Below are 14,163 nucleotides of genomic sequence, written 5' to 3' on the forward strand. Positions count from 1 at the left end.
CAGGTCAGCAAAAATCATTATTTCGTTCCCTCCCCAAGCAAGGTCACCAATCTCACAGGATTTCTTGAGGATGAACTCTCTGGTTGGATATTTTAAAAACGTAATAATTAAATGTCTGGGTCTTTGGCTGGTTTTTGACCAAGTGACTTCTGTGCCCTTTCAATTTCAAGTGGCATTTTAGGGTCCAGCTTAAGCACAGAGATCAAAGCCTTTTCTAGGAAAGATATATGGTTTCCACGCTCAGCATTTTCAGGAAATACAGCTATCCTCACATTATTCGCCTAGAAAAATGTTCTTGCTCTGAAAATTTGGAAGACAACCTCTCATTCACCAACTCCGGATGTCTAACTTGATCTGCAAGGCGCATGGTCTTTAACTTGGATTTTAACAATGTCAAGGAAAACAGACGATGCAAAATGCATCATTTTAAAATGGACATTTTTCTAAAAGTGCAAAGAGTCAGAATATGTCAAAAATATAATACTGTTGACAGATGAACATGGACTATGTAACAGAAAATGTAACATGATAAAATTCCATTGGTAGGATGTTGTCGAGTGTTTGAATGGCATGCTTATGCATTTCTTACGGTACATCAAAAGAAGGAAAGGAATCATTCATTCATAGGTTTCTAATGTAATGTTTTATTTCTCCACAAACTGTCAGATTATTGTACAAAGCTCATAATAGTATAGGGGACTTAAACAATATCCTCCAGTATCATATGCAGAGAAACAGTGATTCTGTTGCATTATTTTGAATAACATTGGTGTTTGATTCAGCCTGATAGTGTGCTGACTTCAAGTTGACCTTTCAACTTGGAGCAAGCTAGTGCCACTATCTTTGGGACTATTTTACAGGAGACTCTTGAAAATTAATGCAAAATTTCAATATCTTGTGGTTTGCCGTCTATGTCAAGATTGACATCTGCTGTTAAAAAATCTGTTTGTGTTTATTGCCAGCTGCAAATATGTTCATTGCCACCATGGCATGTTGATGCATCCGTCATCATACAACTCAACATGCCTGTTGCTCTAATGCAGTCAGAACAAAAGGACCTATCATCTAATTCAAATCAATCACTCACTGAACTCATTACATAGTTGTATTTATTTGAGCCATGTGCAGAGCCAGAGGACCATAGCCCACAGTTCTAATAAAAGGCATCATTCAAAAATTACCTTTTACATAGAGAAGCTAATTATGCTCATAATCTGTAGTATTGTCTACAACATTTAATAATTAATAGAATTTGAAAAATGCATAACTTTATGAAGGAATATATCAAATTGTTGCATTTCCAGGTTTCTGTCTGCATGCACAAATTCCAATAATAGTGGTTTCATTGAGTTGCTGCCCTGAATTATATATGAACAATATCACAAGTGTAGAAATTACAATCATCCAATGAAGATTGGGTGGTGTACTAAATAGAGGTGTCCAACTATGCAGCGGGCCATTGGAAGAATGTAGCCAATCACATTGTGTAACATAATTTTGATATAAGTGTGGGAAGTTTGGAAACTTTAACAATAGTATGAGCAAAGAGGAGAGCATTCTGACCCTAGAAAGAGCTGCATGAAAGTACACCGCCTGCTCCTATTGGATGGATTAAAGAGAGAGACCAATTTAAGGGCTGCAGAAGGGAAGGTTTCTGTTCCACCAGATAATTCCTGTACATGAGGGAACGTGCAGTAGGGAACCTGATGATGACTGAAACTACCCCCAGAACACATGAGGGTTTCTTTTTGCTCTATGCCTCAAAAGGCTAATCAAGAGTGAGTATGAGATGTTCCCAAAAGAAATGCTGCATAGGCGCTTTATAAATAACCTATAAATAGATAAATAAATACATGAATTAATATATGCTCTCTATAACTATGTTTTCCACTCTGTACCATAAAGTGGACGGTTTGGGAAAGTTTTATTACAATACATTTATTTAAATGGACAATAAACATTGGAATCTCACTGGATGTAAAATCTTGAAACACTTGTGTATAGGCGCATTATAAATGCTATATCATATCATGTCAATTCAATACAACTAAAAAAACTTTCTGAATTGTGTGCATAATGATATATATAGAGTGTCTGTATGTTCAGAGTGATGGTCTTTAAAAATCATAATCTCATTAAATTGTCACCAAAGTGTTTTCACTGAAGTAGCTTACATTGGGCTGTGATATGAGGACAAATATCAGAGGCTAGGTATGTTTGATAATGTGTATTCTGTGGCTATTTAATAGGAAAGTGGAGATGAGAGCAAGTTTAATTGAGTCATTGCATAGAAATGATGCAAATGTAATTCCCAAATACACCTCATTTTTTAAACTGGACAGTTGGACTCTATTAGTGAAGTGAGCCAAAAGGAAAACCTATAACTACGGACAAAATAATTGTCAAACCTTTCTTTTAGGTTGGTGGGGGAACTAAGATTCTGTGTATGTTGAATCAATGCTGCTTGCCTATCCAAATCCTGCAGCCTTCTGATGCAAGTTGTTCTTTTATAAACTGCACACACACCAGCAGCCCACTGCACTGGATCTACATGGGAAATGTGAGACATGCAACTATAAATAGCTGGTGGTTTTGGGGAAAGTGACAATTCTAAATGTGATTTTATGTGTAAGCTGGAGATGTTTTTGATATACTGACCGGCAGGCAGAAGAAGTACAACTAGAATGTCTTGTCTTATTCAGAACGTATGATATATAATAAATTGATCATAAATGCATGTGTGTGGAAAATAGTGAGACTCAAGCAGGCAGGTTAATTTTGTTTTCTGTTAACAAGATGCTTGTTATTATGTAGCATTTGGTGACTTTCCCTGCATAAAGTCTGGGGAACACATTTAATTTCTTGTTTCTTGCCGAGAATTATGGGGTGGCACTATATATTAGGGGGCATGAGATCGAGGTGGCCACTTAATAAGCAACCCAAATATTTAGCTATTAATCAAAATATATCTTACAGTTCTCATATATTTTGATGACTGGTAGAGGACAGCAATATAACTCAAATTGCCCAGTGTTAAGGAGCTTACCCTGCAACTTAAATCAATGACCTATCAGTTATATTGTAATGCAATGTAATGTTAGTGGTCTTGTATAGCACCCATCTGCCACTATTGGTGGCTTCGTTGCGCTCATTCAGGCTAACTGAGTTGTCAGAATGAAAAATATAATGGCACACTGGACTTTCGAGACCTTGCAGGGCACTGCCCTGCTAAATAGAACAGAAGAGAAATTGGTGAACGGGTGAGCCACATGTGGGCGTTGCTCCTTCTGTGGCCATGGAGTAGCAAGGACCTTCACCTGCCCCATTTGGCCATGGGCTGTTGCAGAAATGTCCAGCTCCAATCAGGTCTCATGCAGACTCGCCCACTGGTTCTATATATATTGCCATGAGGCTGAAAGAACCAATTTTACAGTGATAATGCAAACCAATCTGGCCACTTTGACAGGCACTGCAGCACCCACTTTTACGAGAACCTGATGCAAATCCATGAAATTGCATGAGAGTTCTGTCATGAACCAATAAAAGCACAGTACTATGAATATGAAACAGGTTAACAGAAGCGTATTTATAGTAGAGACCAGAGACACTGTGATGGTGTTTGAAGCCATTTGTTATTGCTTTGAAACTGTACATTGTTCTCAGCTTTTCTAGGAAAAGCATAATACATCACTACATTTCATTGCAGAGAATCGACAACCTAGTAACAGTTACAGATGTGTAAGGTTGCACTGAGCAGCAGATGAATTACTGAATTGTATTCATTGAATCATTTCAATCAAAACTATTAATTCGCAACATATGTTTAGTGTCTTTTTGATAGCAATATTTTAATCACACCTCCACAGTTAATTAAAATATTTTTGTATGATGTTATTGCTCAACACACTTTAGGATAATATATCCCTTTATCAATTTCTAAACAGAATTATTTTGACAAAACCATTTTCATGAACAGAATCACAAAAAAAAGGTGATGATCATGACTAACCTTGATATACCTTAGTGATTGATATAATGTTCATAATGTATTTAAAGAAAACATGTACCCAACAGAAAGAAAAACTAAAAATATTCAAGCAGTAATGCCTGAAGATGTAGACAATACTTGCATTGTTTTGAGAACGTGGACCATAGAAAGAGCTTGGAACACTGAGATGTATTCCAGTCAGGCACAGCTCTGCATGAAGTGAGGCCATAGTATCTCTTGAAGAGACATGGGCATATCAATCTAGTGGGACAAGACAGTTTAAGTCCCTGTACAAATGGAATACAGAACAGTGAAGTATCCCCATGTGACCTGCGTCCAAATAGTCAGGCAACAGTGGGTGGTCGTGTGGACGTGGCCCATAATAAGAAGAGCCACAGAAGATACATCTAAGCCTGGAGGAGCCAGCAACCAGTTAGAGGAAATTGTGGAAAACATCCTGAATTCTAAATGAAGATGCCATTCCTGTCCTGAAGAAGGCCAGAGCAGTATTTAGCCTTAGTGTTTGGCTAACGAAAACCGGCTGAAACACTTGTCGATGAAGAGTCAAAAGAAATAGGCACATTTATGTCATTAGTGCTAGGTGGTTATTTATTGTGTAGCAGTTTTGTATAGTGTGTGTATAGATTCGAATCTAGGTGCTAAAAATTCATAATACAGATTAATTCTAGTTACAGCAATAGGCTAAATTACTTACCAAACAGTACAATCACATGTATACAAAGTCACTTAACTGGGCATTTGTTCATTCACCCAGCTGTGTGGTGTGTACAGGCCACCATTATGATGAACCAAAATGAAGTTATACTTGAAGAGATGTTATTTGGTGAACATCTGTAAAACCTTTATGTGTGGTAAGATTTACTCATATTCCAAAGGAAAGTTATCCCGCAAGTTCAAATCACATGACGGATGGATTCAAATCACATGACACATGGATGTGAGAAATTTTCTGTTAAAAACAAGTTTGCACACAGATACCCGAAAAATAATTTCACTTTGCTAGTGAGGTTAACAGACAAGGCATCACAGTTATTATTCTGGTAAATACTAGCAGAAGCTCTTCCATAATGGGTAATTGGACATGGAGTCGAGAGCGGACTGCCAGCCTCAGAACCTCAAGGGGTTGTGAAGCTGAGCAGCCTTACCTGTATCAAGTCAAAAAGACAATCAGGGTAATTCATGGATTTCAGCGCAGAGGCAGCGCACGCGAACAGCGCAGAGAGGCAGCGTGCGCCAGCCATGTGCGCTTAACAGCATTCTGGCGCACCGCGTATTCATGGAATATCTAAGCCATTATGAGGGCTGGCGCAGAGAACATCCCGTAGCACCAGTTACGCCCCCAAGAACGCCCCCTGCGCAAGGATAAGGCATTGAAATCCCCAATGCAGCGCAAAGGGCCGTGCTAACCCTGCACCAATTCACAGGGCAGTGTATATGGGGGGTGCGCAGGAAGTTACACACGAGATAGGCCTTGGCCGAGCGGGGTACGTGTATTCTGAGAGGTACGGGGGAAGTGATACACGCAATAGGCCTTGTCCGAGCGGGGTCCATGTATTCTGAGGGGTGCGCAAGAAGTTATGCACGTGATAGGGCTTGGGCGAGCAGGGTACGTGTATCTTGGGGGTGCGCGGGAAGTTATACACGCGATAGGGCTTGGGAGAGTGGGGTACATGTATGTGGGGGTGCGCGGGAAGTTATACACAAGAATAGGGCTTGGGCGAGCGTGGTACGTGTATTCTGAGGGGTGCGTGGGAAGTCATACACGCGATAGGCCTTGGCCGACTGGGGTACATGTATCTTGGGGGTGCGCAGGAAGTTATACACACGATAGGCCTTGGCCGAGCGGGGTACGTCTATTTTGGGGGTGCGCGGGAAGTTGTACACGTGATAGGACTTGGGCGAGTGGGGTACATGTATCGTGGGGGTGCGCGGGAAGTTATACACACGATAGGGCTTGGGCGAGCGGGGTACGTGTATTCTGAGGGGTGCGTGGGAAGTCATACATGCGACAGGCCTTTGGCGAGCCGGGTACGTGTATCTTGGGGGTGCGCAGGAAGTTATACACAAGATAGGCCTTGGCCGAGCGGGGTACGTGCATCTTGGGGGTGTGCGGGAAGTTATACATGCGATAGGGCTTGGCCGAGTGGGTTACGTGTATTCTGAGGGGTGCACAGGGAGTTTCACACGCAATTACACTGGGCGAGTAGGGTACGTGTATTCCTGGGGTGCACCAATGCGAATTGGCAGTGTGTGTCCTCCCAGGTGTGCACTCTCCCCCCTCCCCAGGCCCTGCTGGCAGCCCACAACACAGGGGACTACCCTGCACCCCTGGCCATGCCTCCCAGCCAGCCCACATATCACCATTTACAAGTGAGCACCCACACATGTCCCCCTGCACCTCCACCCACCCAGCAGTGACAGGCACCTGCCAGCAGGCCCCGACTCATGTCCCTCTGCACCCCCACCCACCCAGTAGTGACAGGCACCTGCCCGCAGGCCCCGACACATGTCCCCACGCAACCCCACCCACCCACCCAGCAGTGACAGGCACCTGCCAGCAGGCCCCGACTCATATCCCACTGTACCCCCACCCACCCAGCAGTGACAGGCACCTGCTAGCAGGCCCCAACTCATGTCCCCCTGCATGTCAACCCACCAGCAGTGACAGGCACCTGCCAGCAGGCCCCGACTCATATCCCCCTGCACCTCCACCCACCCAGCAGTGACAGGCACCTGCCAGCATGCCCTGCTCATGTCCCCCTGCACCTCCACCTACCCAGTAGTAACAGGCACCTGCCAGCAGGCCCCGACTCATATCCCCCTGCACCCCCACCCACCCAGCAGTGACAGGCACCTGCCAGCAGGCCCCGACTCATGTCCCCCCAACACGTCATCATGATCCACAATCATGGGCCTTAAGGCCACCCAAATCCCACTGCACGCCACCCCTGTCCAAAGAGCCAACCAAGTATTCCATCCACCCCACATTGAAATGTCGATTACATGACACAACCCAAATGGCAAGTATGTACGTCAACACATGTCCGTCACACACACACACACAATGGTGCCAGTGAATGTGAAAACCCACATCGTGACATGCATGAAACCAATGAGAGAATACCACAAATTGAAGTACGAAACAAAAATGTATTGAACACAAAATGAAGGGAATTAAATGAAAACACACAATAATGGAAATAAGAAATAAAATGCAGCATGTCCCAAAATTAATAAAATATATGAAATCATTATCCAAATAAATCCAAATGAAGATGTGTCCAAAGTCTCCGTCCGACAAAGCAAATCCAAAGGGAAAGAAATAAGTAAAATCCATTGCTCCATGGTGAAATAAAAAAATAATGATGATAAATCCATTGTTCAACTATATACAAATAACAAATCCAGGGTCCATTATTGAAATGAAAACTACAAAACAGATTACCTAATAAAGAACTATCTACAAAAAGGTGGGGCATAGTCCAAGCGCCCCAAATGAAAGAAAAACATAAATGAAACCTAGCACTAACTAACTATATACAATGGCGGCTGACAAGTCCTACGGCTCACTTGTTGATTTCCCGGGCCAGGGCATCATCGAAATCCTGTTCTATGTCCTGGAGGTGGGCCTGTTACATGGCCCCGAGGTTTCGCAGGGATAACGCCATGTCCACCTCCAACTCCCTGCGGATTGCCTCGAGGCACTCGGACCGCCTCAGCGCCCTGCGCATGGAGTTCTCCGCCCTGACCATAGTGATCCGTGCCTCTTTCGCTCACCGCCCCTCCACATCTATGTGCTGGCCCAACCACTGCCACACGGAAGACACTCCCAATCCAGGGTCCTCCTGCCCTCCAGCCGATGCCTGCCCCTCTGATGTTGCAGGCCCTGAGCCATATTCGCTCACACCTTGATCCTGCTGCTGCTGTGCCTGTGCCCTGCCTCTTGATGCCTGCACGTCCTCCACCTTCTGGGGTGGAGTTGTTGGTGTGGGCACCCCTGCTGGATCTCCGACTCCCGACAGAGGCAGCTCCACAGGGTACCCAGGTGATACATGGGCCGGAAGATGGCACGGAGGACAACTGGTGCATAGGGGGTTCAGGTGAGGAGGGGGTCGGAAGAACGTCCAGCAGACGGAGGAATCCAGCCCTGGCGACCCATCCCAGTAGGTCGACGCAGTCAAAATGTCATCCGAGATGACGTGCAGTGTCTTCACGAAAACACTGCAGGTCATCTCGCATGCCCCGTTGACGCAACACTACCCCAGCCAGGACAGGCTCAACACGGTCCCGGAATGACACATCTGCAGGGAGAGGAAGGCCAGTTGTTGTGCGCTCATCCCCTACCTGAGAACGGGTCTGGATGTAGGCATCCCTGCTGGTGCGGGATTATGCAGTCACAGAATCTGGGACAGGATTACACACAGGTACCTCCGCGGCGGCCTGTGCTGCTTCCTGTCCCTGCCCCTGGACTGCACCACTAGCACCAGTAGATTCCTCCCTCCAGACCCTGTGTCTGTCCCTTCCACGGCCTCCTCCTCAACCAAACCCCCCACCAACCTGCCGCCAGGTGCCATCTACCGCCATCTACCTCCATCGGACCCTGTGGGGTCTCAGCTGCCCCTTCTGCTGCCGAGGAGTCCACCTCCGACCTCCACCTCTTGGACCTACCCTCGGCAGCTGCGGCCACGGACGCAGCACCAGACTCCTCGACGAGATGACAACCTGGGAGGGGAGCCGGGCCTTGTGTCTCCGGCTGGCGGTGGGATCCCTGCCGCTTTGCTCCACAGGACCGTCTCCGCCCTCTTCATCAGTTGACACTGCAGACAGGGAGAGATAGAACACAGGCATCAGGGCACTGTACAATGATCTGATAAACACATGACAGTTGTACATGAGTGGCAGTGTCAAACTTCAGACATGGCATCACACTCCCAAACACACATGTCATTTCAACTCACACACCTGAGCAAATCAACAGGAATGTTGCACCAGGCAGCACCATCCATACACAAACAACAGCATGAGCAGCCAAAGGTGAGCCTCATGTCACATGCAACACGGGGAGTGCAGAACACATGCACACATGCCACCAGACATGCATGCATCTGTACATCTCCACCACCTGTCGCAGTGATAACATTGCCATCCATGTCACATCTGCCAATCAGCCTCCTACATGTCAGTGTCACATGCATCCATGGTGTATCACTGTTGCACGCTTGTCAAATTCACACACATGCACATGTACATAGTGCAGATACATGCAGGTGGAACCACCATCCATGTGTGACACCACAACCATGCCACTGTACATACACAGAAATGTAAAAATGCGTGCACCCACACCTGCATTTGGCCAGCATGCTTACCAACACATACACCATCAATGTGTCTCACACATGAGAGGACGCACATGCGGCAGGCTTATTCCCTGTACATACACATGCATACATGGCCCTACACAGACATATGTACAACCTGCACATTCTGTCAGGAAACGGTCCGGTCATCAGTTCATTCCCCAAAAGCCACGCAAGAATATGCCTTGGTTCCGGATTAAGCTTCCTACTGATCAGTTTTGCAACCTTCTTGTGCTACACCAAAAACCTTTCCCCCTAAGAACAGCCACCGTGTAGCACAGAAACAGCGTTGGTCGTTACCTTGGAGATGCGCTCCTTCCGCATTTCTGCAGTCACGTGTATTCACACGTTAAGCCTTGTTCACTGTATCACATGACTTCACATCTTATGCTTCGCATTTTTGTTTGTTTGTTGCTTCTGAATTTGTGTTCTACACCCCTTGCTACCTTGTCTTGAACTACTCTCTGAAATCTTTGACCCTGCTACGTCCCACGGGACTCCCTTGTCTTGCCCTAACCTGTTGCTTGGAAAACCTGTTGCCGACTCGGACCTAATATGACCCGCTCCTCCTGCTGAACTGTACTTCTGCTGCCCGCAAGGTAACCGACTTGGAACTCCCGACCATTCTACTTATCAAGCATTTAACCTTTCTTCAGTCACGCATTTTTGTGGCCTACTGTCCCAAATGTGACATACTTCAGTCATAGATTACACTGCACAATGGCCCACATTTCTTGACTTATTATGGGAAAGATTTGAACAGTCAGGCTGATTGAGTAATGTGCACCTACACATGGCCTGCACACAATCATTTTGGGGCCCTGTTTGAATTTTGAAGATGACAATTGTATCCTCTCATGTTGAAGTGACCAACCATTGATGTATCCATGTGCCTGCCATCACTGCATCAGTGAAAACTGGCTTTGTTGCAGCGTGTTGCACATGCATGTTTTCAAACTCTGTTTTCCATGTTTTATGTCATGATGTCCATCTCACATGGATGGGTGACAGTACTGATTTGCTACCATCTGGATGTCCTTGTCTAATCTGCCATGGCTATGGTATGTGCCGTCTGTGTGCTGGCATGTGTCATGTATGTGGATTGTCCATGCCACTCACAGGCTAAAGTTTGATGCCAGTGCTATCCAGCATGCAGCACATGTGTTGGTTTTCCATCTTGGAGTCATCAGTGTTTGCTTTTTGCCTCCCCTTCCAACTCATTGACAGTGCACGCATGTGTGACATGTGTCATTTATGTACTGGATCTCTGCCTCTTCATGCCTCTTCATGCCTATGTGTGTGTGCTATGGTACTCATGCCTGATTCCATTAGTAATCTTTCATGTTTTTGCAGGTGTTGAGAAGGAGGAGATGGTGCAGAGCCAGGAGTACTCACAGCCACAACCGGACACCAGTGGAGGACTTGGGGTGGTGGTGGGTGAAAACCCAATCGTCCTACAGACCATCCTGTCCAGGGGTGTCTCTGGGTACACCTCCGGAGACCTCTATGAATCAGGTACTGAATCGGACATTGAGACATGTGCCAGCAGATCAAAGGAGGAATGCAGTCCTGCAGCCTCAGGCAGTGCCAGCACAGCAAGGTGCACATCACCTTGCCCCAAACAGGTGTGGTGTCCGCCATCCCTCCTGGTGTCCGCCAACGCGGTGGCTGTGCGCCACCAGGCAATACTGTGTGGGAGAACTCCATGTACACTATAGCAGCACAACAAGGGGCATCGTGTGAAATGATGGCTCAGGCAATGGATAGGGTGGCCACTTTTATTCTCCCCCCTGAAAGGCAGATGGAGCTCCAGCAACAGGCAACATAGTCCATTTGCCACTCACACAGGGAGGACATGTTGGCATCCATCAGGGAGCGACGGGCTGGACTCGAGACTCTACGCACAGCCATATCTGTAGAGTCACAGGCCCACAGGGAAGCCCTGAGGTTGGAACAGAGATACTCTGTGTGAACTTGAGGTGTCCCGTAGTACAAGGGCAGAACAGCAGCTGGAGCAGCTGACATGTAAACTGTCAGCTGAGCTCCAGGCAACCCGTCAGGAGATCCGGGCATCACGCAAGGCCATGCAGGCAGAAATGCGTGCTACCCGTGAGGTGCTGCATGGGGATCTCCGTACCATCATCCTGCAGAACCAAACCATTCAGACCCGCATGATTGCTGCCATGGGGGAGCATGCCAGGGCTTTGCGTGGTCTGCCTCCCATATCACGCCCACCTTCTAATGTACCACCAGAGGGTGATGGGAGCAATGACAGTTCTCCTACTGTAGCGTAGCCGTGCAGGCCATGAGCCCATGGAGGTTTTTTTTCTCAACATCCACGCATATGGGTGTTGGGGTGCACCCTGTACCTCATCCCTCCTGGGTGGCCGCTTCCCCCACCCCCCGTTCGACACATGGCCATTTTTTTTTAAACAGTGTGTTGCTTTGTGTAGCTCCCGTAGGCATCCCCTGTGTATTCCAGCTAAGCACATGCAGGCTTGTCCTTTCTCTGGGTTGGATGCTTGGGTTCCTGACACACCCACCCCTCCTGCTTCCCCTTTCCATGGGCTTGCAAAGGGTGTGACCAAGTGACAGTAGCTTACACAGTGACATTGGGCTCCCATAAGTTGTGTGGACAGTCTGTAGTCAAACTGTGTATACATCCCTAGTGGGTATTGTTGTAGAAATATCCACTGCATGGTGGATTTATGTATGGTTCTACATCCATGACTTTTTCCTTACATACATGTACCTTCTTCATGTCTTAACAAGCCCGTCTGCTTTGCAGATGCAGTTCATGTTGTATGCAGTACACTGAAACATTTGCCTACCAGGAACACTCTGCAGTTGGAAGGGGTCGATGTGCTGCCTTAGTGAGGTTGTGACACTTGCACTACTTTGATTTTTTTTAATTCTCATATATTGCCACTGTTTGAACATGTACTTATGTTTTCTCTTGCTGGTAAGTATTTGTTCATGTGTGTTGTTTTCTTATTCATTATTGAGAGCAAATTGTCTGTGGCCTGTTTCCATTTAGGACAGTGCACTTTGTGACACTTGTGTCATGTATTGTGCATTCATTTGGTTGCTTTCACATTGAATGCCATGCTATGGTGTGTTGGGGAGGTGTTGGGTGACATGCCACTATTTTGATGTGGTATTTTGCAAGGGGGTAGTCACTCATGCTGCATGAATGTGTGCCTTTTTCTGACACAGTATTGGGTGTCTTTGAGTAGCTAGGGATGCACACAATGTTGCACTTCCAGGTGAACAATCTCGGGCTGGTATGGTTGTGACAGTTGACTGTCCCTTTCGTCATCATCATTGATTGTGAGCTGGTATGTGCCAGGCCTGTGTGCACTCCGCAGGGGTGGGATTTTAGGTGAAGTCATTTGCCACAAGCTGGGTCAGGGCTGCCTCACCACATGCCATTTCACCTCCCATGCACAGCAGCCGTGCATGTGGTTGGGGATGTGGGGGCACCACCATGTCCACCGGCATGCCCCGCCGGGTTGCAATGTTGTGCAGGACGCATGCTGCCACTATGATTCTGCACACTACTGGGGGTGCGTATAGCAGCTGCCCACCAGAGCGGTCAAGGGAGCGGAAGCATGACTTGAGCACTCTGAATGTGCACTCCACTATGCCCCGGGTTGCAATATCGGCTGTGTTGTATTTTACCTCAGGTGGTGTGGTGTGGTGGGGTTCAGAATTGGCGTCATCATGTAGGTGCTCAGAGGATAGGCACTGTCCCCTGGGGAGGTGTTAATGGCAGACATTAGTGGGGTTTTCCCATTTCTCAGTTTCTGACATGCATGCATGTGCAGAGGCATTTATACTCACCAATTAGCCATGTGTCGCCATGCCGGCCAGCTTCCAGGTTCCAGTTTAGGGGTGACATTCTGAATATGAAACTATCATGGCTGGACCCTGGATAGCTGGCATATACTGAGGTGATGATTCCCTCGGCATTACATACAACCTGCTAGTTGATGGAATGCCAGTGCTTGCGGTTCTGATAGATATGCTCAGTGGCCCTGGGTGGACGTAGAGCCACATGGGTGCAATCAATGGCCCCTAGGACTTTGGGGAAGTGTGCCACCCCGTAAAATTGCTGGACAACAGACTGCCTTTCTGCAGGTGTTCTGGGCATGTATATGGGCGTGAAGGGCGTGCAGTCATGAGGGCCAACACCTAGTGTAGGCAGCGTGACTGCGTGGCCTGTGACACACACCCCACAATGGCACTTGTCCGCTGAAATTAACCAGTAGCCAAGAAGTGCAGTACATTGAGCACCTTTTCCAAGGGGCTCAGTGCTTGCGAGAACAGGGTGGGTGATGTGAGGTCATCCTCCCACTCCCTCACCAGTTCTAGGATTATGTGTGGTGGAAACCTGTACCTCCCATGCACCTGGTCATCAGGCATCCCAAAAAGGCTGGTCCTGGGTAAAAAAATGTGGGGCCTGGCTTACCTCGTCCTGCTGCGGTGTCCCACGACCACTGCTGCGAGGAATGATATATTCATCGTAGCTTGTGAGCTTGTTTGTTGTTTGTGCGCACTTTAATGCTGCACAGGGCCACTTATGCCTGCTTCCTGCTGGTGTACATGCTTCCGGATTAGCGCGTTTTTTTTGGCGCACGCCTTTCCCCTGTTCGATTCCATGAATACGTGTGTGGGCGTTGCGAGCATTTACCTCCTGTACTTCCTCCGTAACGCCCACATTTTCACATGTTGTTCCCCATTCCGCATGTTACGCCCCGTGTTCCGCCCACTTTTTTTGTGTGCGCTACACAA

This window comes from Ambystoma mexicanum, chromosome 5q (assembly GCF_040938575.1).
Source record: "Ambystoma mexicanum isolate Mex_15411 chromosome 5q, UKY_AmexF1_1, whole genome shotgun sequence".
In the NCBI taxonomy this organism is placed as follows: domain Eukaryota; kingdom Metazoa; phylum Chordata; class Amphibia; order Caudata; family Ambystomatidae; genus Ambystoma; species Ambystoma mexicanum.